The sequence below is a fragment of the Cygnus olor genome, chromosome 5 (genome assembly GCF_009769625.2).
Source record: "Cygnus olor isolate bCygOlo1 chromosome 5, bCygOlo1.pri.v2, whole genome shotgun sequence".
Lineage (NCBI taxonomy): Eukaryota > Metazoa > Chordata > Aves > Anseriformes > Anatidae > Cygnus > Cygnus olor.
The window spans coordinates 34,194,040-34,206,816 of NC_049173.1; the positions used below are offsets into that span (position 1 = coordinate 34,194,040).

A 12,777-nucleotide genomic window follows, 5' to 3' on the forward strand; every position below is an offset into this window, starting at 1 on the left:
TAATAAAAAGAAGTCTTTGTGGTGTAGTTAGAAGATTTGGGGGTCCATGAGGGGTAGTTGCTTTTCAAAAACCACCTTTTAAAAGCCCAGGAACAGGCAATCCCACTGTGTTGCAAGTCAAGCAAACAGGACAGAAGACCTGCCTGGCTGAACAGAGCACTCTGCCTGGAACTAGGGTGGAAAAAGAAAATATATGACCTCTGGAAGAAAGGTCTGGCTTCACAGTGAGAGTACAGAGCTGCAGCTCACCTCTGCAGGGAGAAGACAAGAAAAGCCAAAGCCCAACTTGAGTTGACATTGGCCACTGTGGTGTCAGACAACAAAAAAGGCTTTTCCAAGCATGTCAAAAGCAAGAGGAGGTCAAATGAAAACACTGTACTGATACTTGGAGACAATGGTCATCTAACATGTTATGGAGGAGAAAAAGGCAGAAGCATTTAATGCATTTTTTTTTTGTTTCAGTATTTAACAGTAACAGATCTTGGGCTGTCTGGAGCTCAGAGTTGGAGGACCATGACTGGGGGAGCAGTGACTTCCATCTCTGGTAACCAAAATTGTAAGGAAACAGCTGCATAGGGAAGAGTAAGGAGAGACATGTTAATAAGGCAATATGACTGGTTATTTTTTTCCTGCAACTTTTCATTAAATATTTGTGGTTTTTTTTTTTTTTTTTTAGGTTCATGATATCTAATTTCATTCAGTCATATTAGCTGTAACTGAACGTTATGGTGTAAGATTCCAAACAATGATTATGATAAATTAACTTGTTAGTTGTTCCTGATACTGAAAGGGAATTGACAGTAAGAAGCCATAGTGCTATAGTTCAGTTATGGAGATACCTAACATGTTATAACTGCCACAGTGCAGTTTTAGTTGGCTTGTACTGGAACAGTGCAAAAAGGTGAAGCTTGAGAAAATTAGATTTGAGGCTGACTGTTGGTCTGATGCTTCTCTTTGTGTATTTGTATTTTTTGTATTTATTTGTATATTGTATACGTATATTAATACAATATATTAATTTGTATATTTTTGTATTATTTGTACCCTTCTCTTCAGACTAGCTATTACAGTCCAAGCCTCCCTATAAATGACTTGCTTTGCCTTATAAAAAAAAAAAAAGGAAAAAGGGGCAAAAAGATATCCTACGGAAGAATCTGTACATTTGATTTGTCAGCTCAGGAGCATCTTCACAGGAAAAGGAGGGTTATGATTTCAAACAGCCCTAGATTTTATCGTGGACAAGGGTTGACCTTTTAAATCAAAACTTACCATGAAAGTCATTCTGTAAAAACGTAACCGTAAAGAAGTTGATTATGATTGCCATGGTAGCATTGCTGTTGCAGATCCTGCAAGACTGATCCTCCTCAGTCTCAGTTACCTCAGAGGACTGTTCATCGTTCTTGTGATCAGTTAAAGGTTAATGCCTTCAGCTTGTAGTCACTGATTTACTGTCTTACACTCTTTCAAATGATTTCCAAAACTTCTTATCAACATTTTATCATCATCCTTCAGCTCTGTGAAAGCAAATACTGTGCAGCTTAAATATTCTGATTTCTTTGAAGTGATCCATTAGAAGCCCTGCTGCCTGCTACTATCTCACAAGGGCTTTTTTTTTTTTTTTACTAGTTTCTACTAGTAAAAATATGTATGAAAAAATATGGGAAAATATGTAGAGATATTTGACTCTAGTCTAGTATATGCAGTGGAATTTCAGTGTGTGCAATACCCAAAATCAGTATCATAACTCAGCTAGGCAAAATCAAAGATCAACTAAAATAGACATATAAATTGTACATTTCTAAAGAAAAAAAAGTAACCAAAATCTACATTTTGTATACTTTCATAACCAAGTGTTTTTGCAGTACTCCCTAAATTTCTCCCCTTGATAAAAGGAAGTGTGTGAGTGTGTAGATGGGTGGGTATAGATGTATACACGTCTGTTGGGAAGGAGGGAGGGAATGGAGAGTGGAAAGAAAAGTAAAAACAGAAGATTAAAAAATGTGTTTTGTAATTACTTATATGTTTGGTTTTTTTTGTAGAATGTAAGTTTTCCAGCAGAAATCTCCTTCTGCCAGAAGACATATATATGCAAGTGAAAGCAAGATGGCCCAGATCCCGACCAGATGGCCGGTTTCACCGTGCGGTGCCTGAGGTGAGTGTGTGGTAACCACCGCCTACTCTGGGATTAGGAGAACAAGCATGATTACAAGGTACCAATTGCTCAGCTGCGACACGAATCCTTTTATTCTCTGTAAAACAATAAATGGCAGCATTACTGGCTACTGCAAGACACAATACCTAGTTAGAAACAAGTGATTGAAATCTGTATTTTGTATACTTTCATAACTAAGTGGTTGTGCATTCAGTTATTATTAGTACAGTTATTGTCTTGGGAAGCTGACAACTAATGCTTTTATGAAGAGGTAATAACTGCTTTCCATCACTGAAGCTCTAGTGGCAGGCTGTAGAAATTCTCTCAAGAGAGGTCTCTCACTTTGAGGTTGATGTAGCAACCAGGAGAACAAATCTACTTCATTTTTTTCAGTCTCTAATCAGACGTGAAAATAACAAGGTCCTTTGTTCTCTAGTTGCTGGAGTGTCTTGAGGTAAAAAAGGTATTTAAAAAAATCATTCTTTCTCACACAGAACAAAAGATTAGCCCTTAATTGCATAACTCTGTTTTATCCTCTTAAAGAAAGGAGGTAAAAGTCTCCTTGAAATTGCCATTAAGTTAACAGTTGGGGATCTCCATGGGGTTTAGAAGGCTGAGGCTCATGCCTCTGTTTGATCACATTTTCCCACTTCCCAAACTGTTATTCTGATCAGCAGGTTGTTTATAGTGGCATGGTTGGGTTCAGGAAAAAAGTCTTGATTTTTATTCTACGTCAGAACAGCAAATTTTGAAATTTGGTATTTTCATGAGGTGAAACCTTTCTTTTATCAGCAAAAACCTGACACATCATATAATGTGAAGTTAGTCTTTCTGCTAATTTAGTTTCTTTAGGATACATGGCTCTTGTTGTGCCCTGTGTTTTCCCTTTCTGTATCTGGAATATTGTGCTGAGAAGAGGGGGTGAGGAGGACCAGAAATAAACATTAACTTTTTCCTTTTCTTGGTTGTCTCTGGCTAAGTACATTTTGCATAGCCTAAGGAACCATAGTCCACTAACAAAAGAATTGCTTGAAAAAAGCCCTATTTCCCTCCTTAAATGGCCTTTTCACCTTTTGAGACCTGAGAGAAAGCTTTGGTTTTGGGAGGTGCTAGTAGTTCCTAAGCAGAGAGTTCAGTTGTACTCAGGCCAGAGCTGTTCTCTCTGTTTCATTTTCTGTTCCATTTGTTTTCTGGGTATTTTTTTCTTCATCATTTGTGTCTGCCTGTCTAGCCATATAGCAAGCACCATGCACAGGACAGTAATGTGCTGAAGCAGGTAATACCACTCTACCTGCTATTTTACAAATTTAAGAAAAATAGCTTGACTTTCTAAGAACATGGGGGAGGCATTTGCTCCCTGTCCTTTGCATGTGCAACTTCTCCCTTCCTCTGGGTTGAGAGGAGAGTAGAATTTTTTAAAGAGTAATTTATTATTCTCTTTACTCCTTTCATTTCTTCACGTAAGACTGGCTTTCCAGTGCTTCTACCTTCCTTTCCTGCTCCCCGCAAAAGAGCATAATTTTGCATTGTTGATGAATGTCAGCTCAGACCTCAAAGGAATGCAATTTCCTGGGCTCAGGAAAGAATCTAGAGGTTAGACTCATAAATCCTGTATACGCTCCGTGACTGTTCTTAGCCAACTTTGGCAAAAGAATCATTTCATTTAGCACTCATGTAGTAAAACACATTTCTTTTATGACCTCCTAGCCAGCTGTTCAGGCTAAATTATTGTACATACTGTCACGATTTGACTAATGCCTGTGCATGTCTCAGTTGCTTTCCTGTTATTCTGTCTGTAGAATGGTGCAAAATTCTCCTTATGAGGTGGCATTTCTGGAAGACAAGGGTCTCCTGCTACACTGAAAAGTAGGGGGGGGATTTATCTGTGGGTCAACGCATGCACTCATCACAGTCAGGGAGGTTCTAGCTGAGAGGTGACTTAGTATGCTATGGGCAGAAATGCAGTTCTCTTCGGAATCAAAAGAGCGTCTGTGTCCTTCTTGCTGTGGTCCCCCGTTCTCCAGTGCAAGGTTCCATGCAGAGATGATCAGGAATGCTTTTCTCTCAGCAAGATTTTCCTTTGTGTGTTTTAGGTTTTTATTAAAGAAGTGTGAAAACTGAAAGTTTCTGTTTTTAGCATGTTTCCATTGTTTTCATGCCTCTGGAAGTGTCAGGTCATGTATCTCCAAACAGACTTTTCAGCAGAAAGAGAGAAAAGAAAAGCTCTGGTTTCTCAAAAGACATTCATCATCCCACCAAAAAATGTTTCACTGAAAAAAGAGATGTTTTGATCAGCTTAGATCCCCCAGCACTGTTTGCTTGGCTGGTAATTCTGCAGCACCCTCCGACAGCTCTGACCTCCTGCAGGCCAGGCACAGCACCTTATTCACTTTCAGGGAAGAGTCACAGGCCAAACCACCGTGCTCTTCTGCTGCTGCCTCCAGGATAGCCAGAGGCCTGAACTTCTGATGTTTATCCTTCCTGTGTCCATTGCTCCTTTGTTTTATTCTCTTCCACTTCAGCCTCTTTCACTCTGCTAAGTTTTTGAATTCTGCCTTTCTTTCTTTCCTCATGTCTTTCATTTGAAGCATGCCAGCTTTATTCTGAGCTCTCATTGTTGACAAAGTTAATAAAAATGAGTTCCGTGTCTATTATTATAATGCATCCGTATTACAGATCAGTGTGATGAAGTACATGGAAAGGAAAGGAATTATCAGCTCCCAGGCTTTAGTCCAATTAGCAGCTTCTCAGACTACAACATACTTCAGTCAATGCCGGTATGGATTTTGGTCTTTGTGAGCCCATTGGCTGCCTGGGCTGCTGCAGCAACCTCAATTCATTCTGGAAGGAGAATGTACCAGAGAAAGAAGAGGGGTGGTGGCAGTCATTTAAACTCTCTACACTACTATTACAGAAAGGAGACTATACATGAGTATTCTTTAACGATGATATTTGCTCCAGGGCAGAGGGGCTTACTCAGTTCTTATGGTATCTCTTAAGACCTCCTTGTGAAATGAGGAAGAAGTAGCAGGCCCTGCACAAACTGTTGTTGCAGAGGTGGATTTTATCCAAAAATAAAGAACGTGTATGTTTAGAGCTGGGCCTTCAGAACAAGGAGATGCAAGTGCTGCTATGGCAATGGTTCCTGCAGGGAAATAGGACACTTTCTTACCTTTATCACTAACATGTGAGTATTTTCATATGCAAATGAAGTTTGCCTTCTTGAGAGGGAGGTTGTGTCCTTGCCAGCTATGGATGTACAATGTGTCTTTGGCTTACTACCATCCCACAAAAAACACCATCAAGCCTTGAGCATTAGTCTGTATTCCTAGAGGTTTTCTGACAACAGAATACCTCCTGTTCTTATAAGTGGGTCTTCCTCCTTTTTCAGTGGAAATGAAGGGCCTTCATTTCAACTCACCAGTATTTCAGCTCACCAGGTGTAGTCCAGAACACTGTCTCCAGGACTTTTCAACACAAGACTACTGTAAAACGAAATCTCCCATACTGAAAGGTTTCCAATTAAAATTGATGGGATTTTACACATGCACAAATATTAGATTGGTTCTAGAGTGATCAGCATCTTACAGAAATGAATGCTGAGTGAGTATGGAGGTTCATTTTTCCTCCCTCCATATTCTAAAATCATGTTTTACCAGATAGGTACATAGTCAGTGATGGAGCAGTGGGAGGTTATGCTGGGGCTAAGGGCATTTCTCTGTGCAGTGTTTAGGTGTAGCCATTGTTTACCACTGAAACTCTGTTCTGGCTGTCGTCTAAAGGCTGCTTGCTCTGGAGTTTTACAGGTACCGTGGCCTTCAGCTGACCTTTTGTGCAACAACACACTTCATCCAAACCCAGCAGAAAGATCAAATACTTTCTTAGCTATAGAAGAAGGTGGCTGTAAAAGAGAGAGTAATGAAAGATACGGGGACAGCCAAAGATCTGTAGAAGTGTATTTATACTTATTTACCTAGGAGTATATCAATTGCATGTATATGCTGATGAAAGGAATATTTATTCCCCAGGTGGTCATCAAGATCTACATTTGGCTGCAGCAGACTCGAAATGATGTCCAGTTGATGCTGCATGTTTCATTAGTATCAGTCGGTGCTGGCTGGAAAAGAAGGGAGAAGAATGGACTCCATTATATCACTTGGATACAGCATATTAACGATAAGCTTTGATGTGAGATGATTTAATTTTTTGACTGCTTACCTAAATGGTATATTGTGTTTTTACAAAGCAGACATGGCAGTTAGTCATGAGAACTGGAACTCACTTTCAGCTTTGAAGAGGGGGTCAGAATGTGGCTGTCCAGAGAAAAAAGCATCTTCAGTTGCAGAAACAATAGTACATGTGATGTGCCACATCAGATGGATCTTTGCTAACTTGCAGCAGAGTGTAAGTGAGTCTGCTCCTCACATGACCAGAGCAAATTGCATTCATTGCAGGAACACTGGAAAGAAAGAAATTTGCGACCTTCCTTGACCTCTGAAGGAACAAATGATGTTAAGGAAGGTCTATGCCTGTCATCACAGACTTACTGAAAGGGACTGTAACTACATGACTTTACACTTCATTTTTTTTCTTTACTGAACTTGGTAAATGTATTAGCTGTAAATCTGCCCAGAGCTTTGCACTGCCACCGCAGTAATAATTATTATTATGATTGTTGAAATACACCAATAAGTCTCAGAGAGATGGTTCAGCTGGCTGTGTATTTCCCTGAATATTTTAGTTATAATTATATTATAAGGAAGTCTAAAGTCCCCACTGTCACAAGACTTGAGGTTCCATTTATAAAGTCAATGAAATACAATTGGCGTCCTCAAGAACATGCAAACAACCTTTAGCTGCTAAGTGGGAATCCTCATTCTGCTATGCCCTGTCCTGAAGAAAGTATATCATGTCCTGGAAGCTCTAGTCAGAGTCTGAATGCAGAATGTTTTGTTTTACTTCCGCATAGAAGGATTAGAGGGAAAATATTTCAGTGATTTGGGTGTAGAATGGTGTTTGAGGCTTTGGTAGTGGAGAAGGACTGATGATTTATTTCCAGTCAGATGTGTTGAGGGAACCTTTCAGCTATGCATGCTTTCCATGGGCTATCCTGAACATGTATCCCAGCTCAGAGCAGCTGCCTGGTTAGCTCACAGCTCAAGCCTGCTTGCACCTGCAATTCCTTCCTTGCATGTGCATTTCAGATAGTCAGCATTTCAATGTTTGATTCTAGGTCTTTCACTTCTGAAGTATCTTGGGAATGAACATGTATGGAAGCACGTACAGTTGAGCTATCAGGAAGGAATGGGAGGATGCTAGCAGAGTTTCGGAGCTTGCTTTTCAATGTGATTGCAGCCGTACTAAGCTTTTTACCACGTACTGCAAAATGCCATGTAAGCAGTCAGTACAACTGAAGTCTGTAGTTTCAAGGGAACAGCATGACCACTTTGACATACAGCTGTTGTATTTCATTTGACCAGATGGAAAAACCTCCTTTAGATTCAGAACAAAACCAATTGTAACACAATTTTTTAAGCAAAAAAAAATATTATCATAAACGTACAAGCTTTACACTTGGGAAGCCAGAGAGAAAAACTTTATCATCAATGTGCAAAACTAATCAATTATGATCATTCTTCTTCCCAGATGTAAACAGTATGTCTTTTTTTACTATATACTGTCATATGCAAATGCTAGCTAAGTGTGTGTTTTTCTTTCCAATGTGGATGATTCTCTTGGCAGTACGGGAACATTCTGTAGCCTTTATTACAAAACCCTACTCCTTTAAACTGTGGGTTTCACCCCCTCTGCAGGGCTGCCTCCAGTCTCTACCCAGTCCTGTCCGTGGACAGCATTTCTGTTAGCAGTGAAAGTGTCACTGAAGGGTGCAGACCATGAGTCACAGGTAAGACAGCTAAGGAAGGAAAACATGGGTCTACCTACAAAGGAGAGCTCAGCTGCTTAAAGCATGTTGTTGCACCTTAATACCAGGGAGACATGTACACTGTCCCAGTCTAGGGGGAATGTTGCTGTCACTGTAGGGAATTAAAACTTGCAGGTCACAAGATGGCAGCATAATCTCACTAGTCACAGTGATGGAAGTTGAGGTCAGGTCAGTAAACTTCCTCAGCTCAGCTTCCTATTTTGAACAAGCTGGAAGTCCTGTGTCTAGCTGGTTCTTCCCAAGCTGTAAATTATTATCTATGCAGGTCAAAATCTTGCTATACCACTTTTCAAATTAACCTATTTCATTTAAATTCAGCTGCACTTTGATAGTGCTGAAATAAACTGTCCACCTGCAGTTCAATACTGAACAAAAAATTACACCAGCATGTTACTTAACTAATCAATACAAAAAAGCAGCATTTATGGAACATTAACTTTGCAAAGCCTGTGCAACCAAAAGTTATGTTTGTTAGGTTTTCCCTTCCTTCCTGCTCTTGAGAGCAACACATTCCGAACCCAACCCCAAATACACATTTCTTACTGAACATTATATATTTTTTGTAGTCCTGAGTGAACATATGTTCTCCATTAAGAGTTTATTTATGTATTATTCTTTTTGTTTGTGGGATATATAAGTGATATGTGTTGAGTTTTCACCTGATCATTTGCCTGCCTCCATCTCTCTCTTTCAAATGAAGCTGCCTATTCTTACCATTCTTCATGAGCTGTACCTTTTGACTGTGCAGTGCTTGATTTGGAACAAAACAAACTGTGCTAGGGAGAGATGATTCATCACATCAGTCACCATATTATGTAATGCACAGTGATAACTTCCACTGAGAACATTTCTAGCAGCAGTATTCCCACTTGTGAATTTAAATGCTCTCCTCAGGAATATCTGTAAGAATAAATGGAGGCGTCTGTAGTCCCTTGGAATGCAAACAAACCATGAGAGCAAGGCAAGAATATATCCATTTCCAAAATTCATTGCAATTCTTTATGGCGTTACTGCAGAATTAAACCATAGATAAGCACACCTTCCAGGTGCACTTTTTTGAGAAAACAGAATCATAGTTCTATAAGTAACTGGTATCTACCAGTTTTTGTGTACCTATTCAGATGAAAATTGTTCTGTCCAAGTTTACTCTCACCATTCAATATAGTTGCATCTGAGCATCCCCAAGCTAAATTTAATTAAGCAAAAGAAAAATGAGAAAATTCTACACTGTTCTTTCCATTGACCTGTAGTTTCTGGACTAAGGAATTGGCCACATGGTGTCACTATGTGGCAGCAAATACCCTAGTAATAAACTCTCTAGCAATTCTAAGTTACCAAAGTATCCCAGCCACCTGGTGTTGTCTAAGGAGGCGCTTCAGCAAAAATGACAAGGTCACAGAAGCTTTGCTATAGGAATATGTTAGGAAAATATTTTATACAAAGTGTCTGTTGCCCTGCTCCTTCTGTCCTCCTGGAAAGTATCAAAAATATTTTTAGCCCAGAAGTGCTTCTTCTCCACATCTGCATTTGGGAGCAAGCTTATATGGAAAATTTTATCTTAAATGGATGCGAGTGTGAGATTTAAAAATTCAGTGGTGCTGAACTCATCCTACATTTTAGTTATAGTATTTCTTCTCTTCTCCTTCTGTCTGTGTATGCAGAACATTCTTTGGCTGTACTGACCAGAGGAAACTTGGCCTTACAAAGCTCAGAGAAATATAAACTGCAGCTCCTGGGACCCACAAAATGCTGTTTAATGCATACTGGTCCTGACAGATGCTTTGCACAACACACCTGCTCAAAAGAGCTGTGCCAAAAGCTGATATATTGGATACTTAAGAAAATTCATAATGTACAGCTATAGCAACAACTGAGTGAAATGCTCGTGTACAGACACAGCATGAGCTTTAGCCAAGAAGATGATATATGGGTCAGGGTATTGAAAGACCGCAAAATCTCACGTAGCCGTAAGTGTTGGTGTGTACTGTTTCTTCTGTAAAATGGTGAGGGAGCCTGGAGTAGCAGGCCTTACGCTAACATCCTGACAGTTTGTGTAGGCTAGCTTAAGAATTCATGGAGAGGAGAAATGACTGAGTCTGGCAATGACTTGTCATCCATGTACAGTGCAGGGTGCTTTTTTGTTGCTTGGACATTAGGTATTCACAATGCTTCTCCTAAGTCAGCTGCCATGCCTTGTATGAAGCTTACTGTCTGCATAGCTGCTGAGAATCATGTGTGTATCTCAGCGATAGTTTTGGTACTGATTTTGTACCAGGGGCCAGGAGTTCAGCTGTAATATTCCTGTTTCAAGCCTGGTTATCTACCATGGTCTTATTTTCAATTTAAATGTGCAGTCATTAGGCCTACAAAGCGTGGTTCTCTGAGCAGTTCTGGTGCCTTGGTATGAATTGTAATGCATTGGTATGAATTGAGGAAATGGCTGTAGAAAAGATTCATGTGTTTTTAATGGAAGAAAGAAGAAGTCTGACAAAAATGCCATTTCACTAAAAGCTTGTGTTTGCCTTAATTGCATCCTCTGAAGGGAAATAATAAACTAGTTGGGAAATAAACTGTGTTAATCTAGACTTAGATGTGACATGAGACTAAATGCTAAGCAAAACCTGGACTGTCACATCTCCCAGCCTAGAGCTTAGCAGATATGCCCTGGGATATTTGACTCTCTCAAAGAGACAGCAACAGCATACAGGTTTGGGTTCAGAAGACCAGAACACATTTGTAACAGCGTAAATTGTATTTCCTCTTCTTACTTGCAATGTAACAACAGCTTAGTAGTATGTTCAATAACGTTTACTTATGAATACTTACCTGAATATGATTTTGGCCTGTGATTCCTCTCTTTTTGCCCTCCCCACTGCTTCTCTAATTATCTTAACTGAAAGAATTCTCCATTGGCCTCCGTACTGGTGGTGGCCCTGAGAATGGGAGCTTCTGCAGAGACTAAAACGTGGTATGGTTCATCCTGGGGGAAGAAGAGCCTGAAGCAGAAAGTAGAAATGAACGGTAATGCAGAAAAGCAGATGAGGTCTAGTGCAGGAAAAGGTGTCCAGACCATCTTGGGAGTATATTCAGCATGTTGCCAAAACAATTTGTCTTTGTTCTATGAATCTTGGAAACTGCTGACCTCGTTATCGAGGTGCAAAATGTCTCTTGGTAGTGTGCGAGGGAGTTCTATCCTAACTACTATAATTATCCTAATGGCACTGCTGCCATGATGGTGTACCAACAATAAACAGGAAAGGCTGAAACCCACTGACATGGATGAGATGCAAATGAAGGGCTAGTGCCTGTACAATAGAAATAGGAATAAAAAAGTGGAAACTGGCTCAGGAAATCCCTCTAGTTTTGTCTCCAGGAACTCCCTTCACAATGTTTGCTCAGGGTAGAAAGGAGTGAAGGAGGGGAAGGGAATGTGTTTCCTGCCCTCGTGGCCTTACGAACCCCAGGTCCTGGAACCCAGGCTTCTTCTGAGACAGCTTTTATGCGTTGTCCTGTGCCATGTATTTCCTGGGAAGTTCTGTTACTCCCTGTTTGTTGAGGAGTTGCACTACATATGAGGGCATTGGGATTCTGACAGTGTTAGACTGCAGAGAGAGACTCCTTGAAATAATGGGAATAGCTTGTCTCTTTGTGAAACCTTTCTTATAAAGCAAATTCACCATCACTGCCTGTGGTTACCAGTAAACCACAGACTCTTGATATATGTTGATAGAAAGAAAGGCTTGGTGCATGGAAGAAAAAGGCATTTTTAAAGCTGTGGCCGTAGCCATAACCATAGCTGGTTATTTAGTCTGACCTATACAATGCATGCATTTATCTCTGTAATTCCTGAATCAAGCCCTACTTGTCTGACTGAACTACACATAAAAGACAATCATCCAGTCTTAGTTTAAATTTAGCGATCATGTGGGAGGGAAATGTGGTGTGGAGGCTGAGAAAAGTCAGGGGTCACAATGTGAAAGGAAGGTGTAGGAGGGAAAATACATAGTTTAGCTATAGCACAGGTTTCAAGGATCAGAAATAGAATTTATTGCCATTTATGACACCGAGAAAAGTCAAAAGAGAAGCGAGCCCCATTTGCTAAAAACAATAAAAGCTCCCAGATAAGCTGTTGCTCAGAAAAAAATGCAATCTAAAGAGGTTACATGAACACCAACGCAAACACCAACACAAATGAGAAAATAGAAGTGAAAGGACAGGAGTTAAACAATAATTAAGCCTACTAATAGAATGTGATGTGTTGTGATCTTGCTGGGGGCAGAGAGGGGAGTCTGGAATAATGATTTCTGTGATACTCCTTTGTCTATTGTTTAGTTGTGTTCCAACTCGTCAAACACTTATGCACCTGAGGTGGAAAGTGAATTATAACTGTGAATTATCCTACTAATATCAGGTAGACTATTCATGAGAGAAACACGTGCAAGTATCTAAGAGGATCAAAACTTTCAACTTTTTAAATGCATGAGATAGCTGCTAAATGGACAGTAGAAAGGCTGATACTGTCTAACCACAAAAACTACTGATGAATTATAAGTAGCTGCAGATCAGGAAGATGTCTGTGAATCTTTTCAGCACTTCTTGTTCCAACTACAGACAACTTTGAAGTTTCAGAATTTTATTGTAGGTCGGTTTTGGGCTGAATTTTAACTAGTTCCCCTAAATA

At 39.9% G+C, this 12,777-nt stretch overlaps 1 protein-coding gene across 6 annotated transcripts in view; it reads left to right on the top strand.

The window, feature by feature from the left end:
- The first annotated feature begins 460 nt into the window (after positions 1 to 460).
- The window catches only part of PLA2G4B (phospholipase A2 group IVB), a 52,117-nt gene continuing 39,800 nt past the window's right edge, over positions 461 to 12,777 (top strand). For 2 of the 6 annotated variants that reach the window (XM_040557451.1, XM_040557455.1), the window contains exons 1-4: positions 475 to 544; positions 2,040 to 2,152; positions 6,181 to 6,340; positions 7,966 to 8,057. The gene's annotated coding sequence lies outside the window, so the exon portion shown is untranslated. Of the gene's footprint in view, positions 557 to 2,039; positions 2,153 to 6,180; positions 6,341 to 7,965; positions 8,058 to 12,777 lie in introns of all 6 variants that reach the window. The other 4 variants (XM_040557452.1, XR_005820039.1, XM_040557457.1 and 1 more) reach the window with 4 other exon arrangements.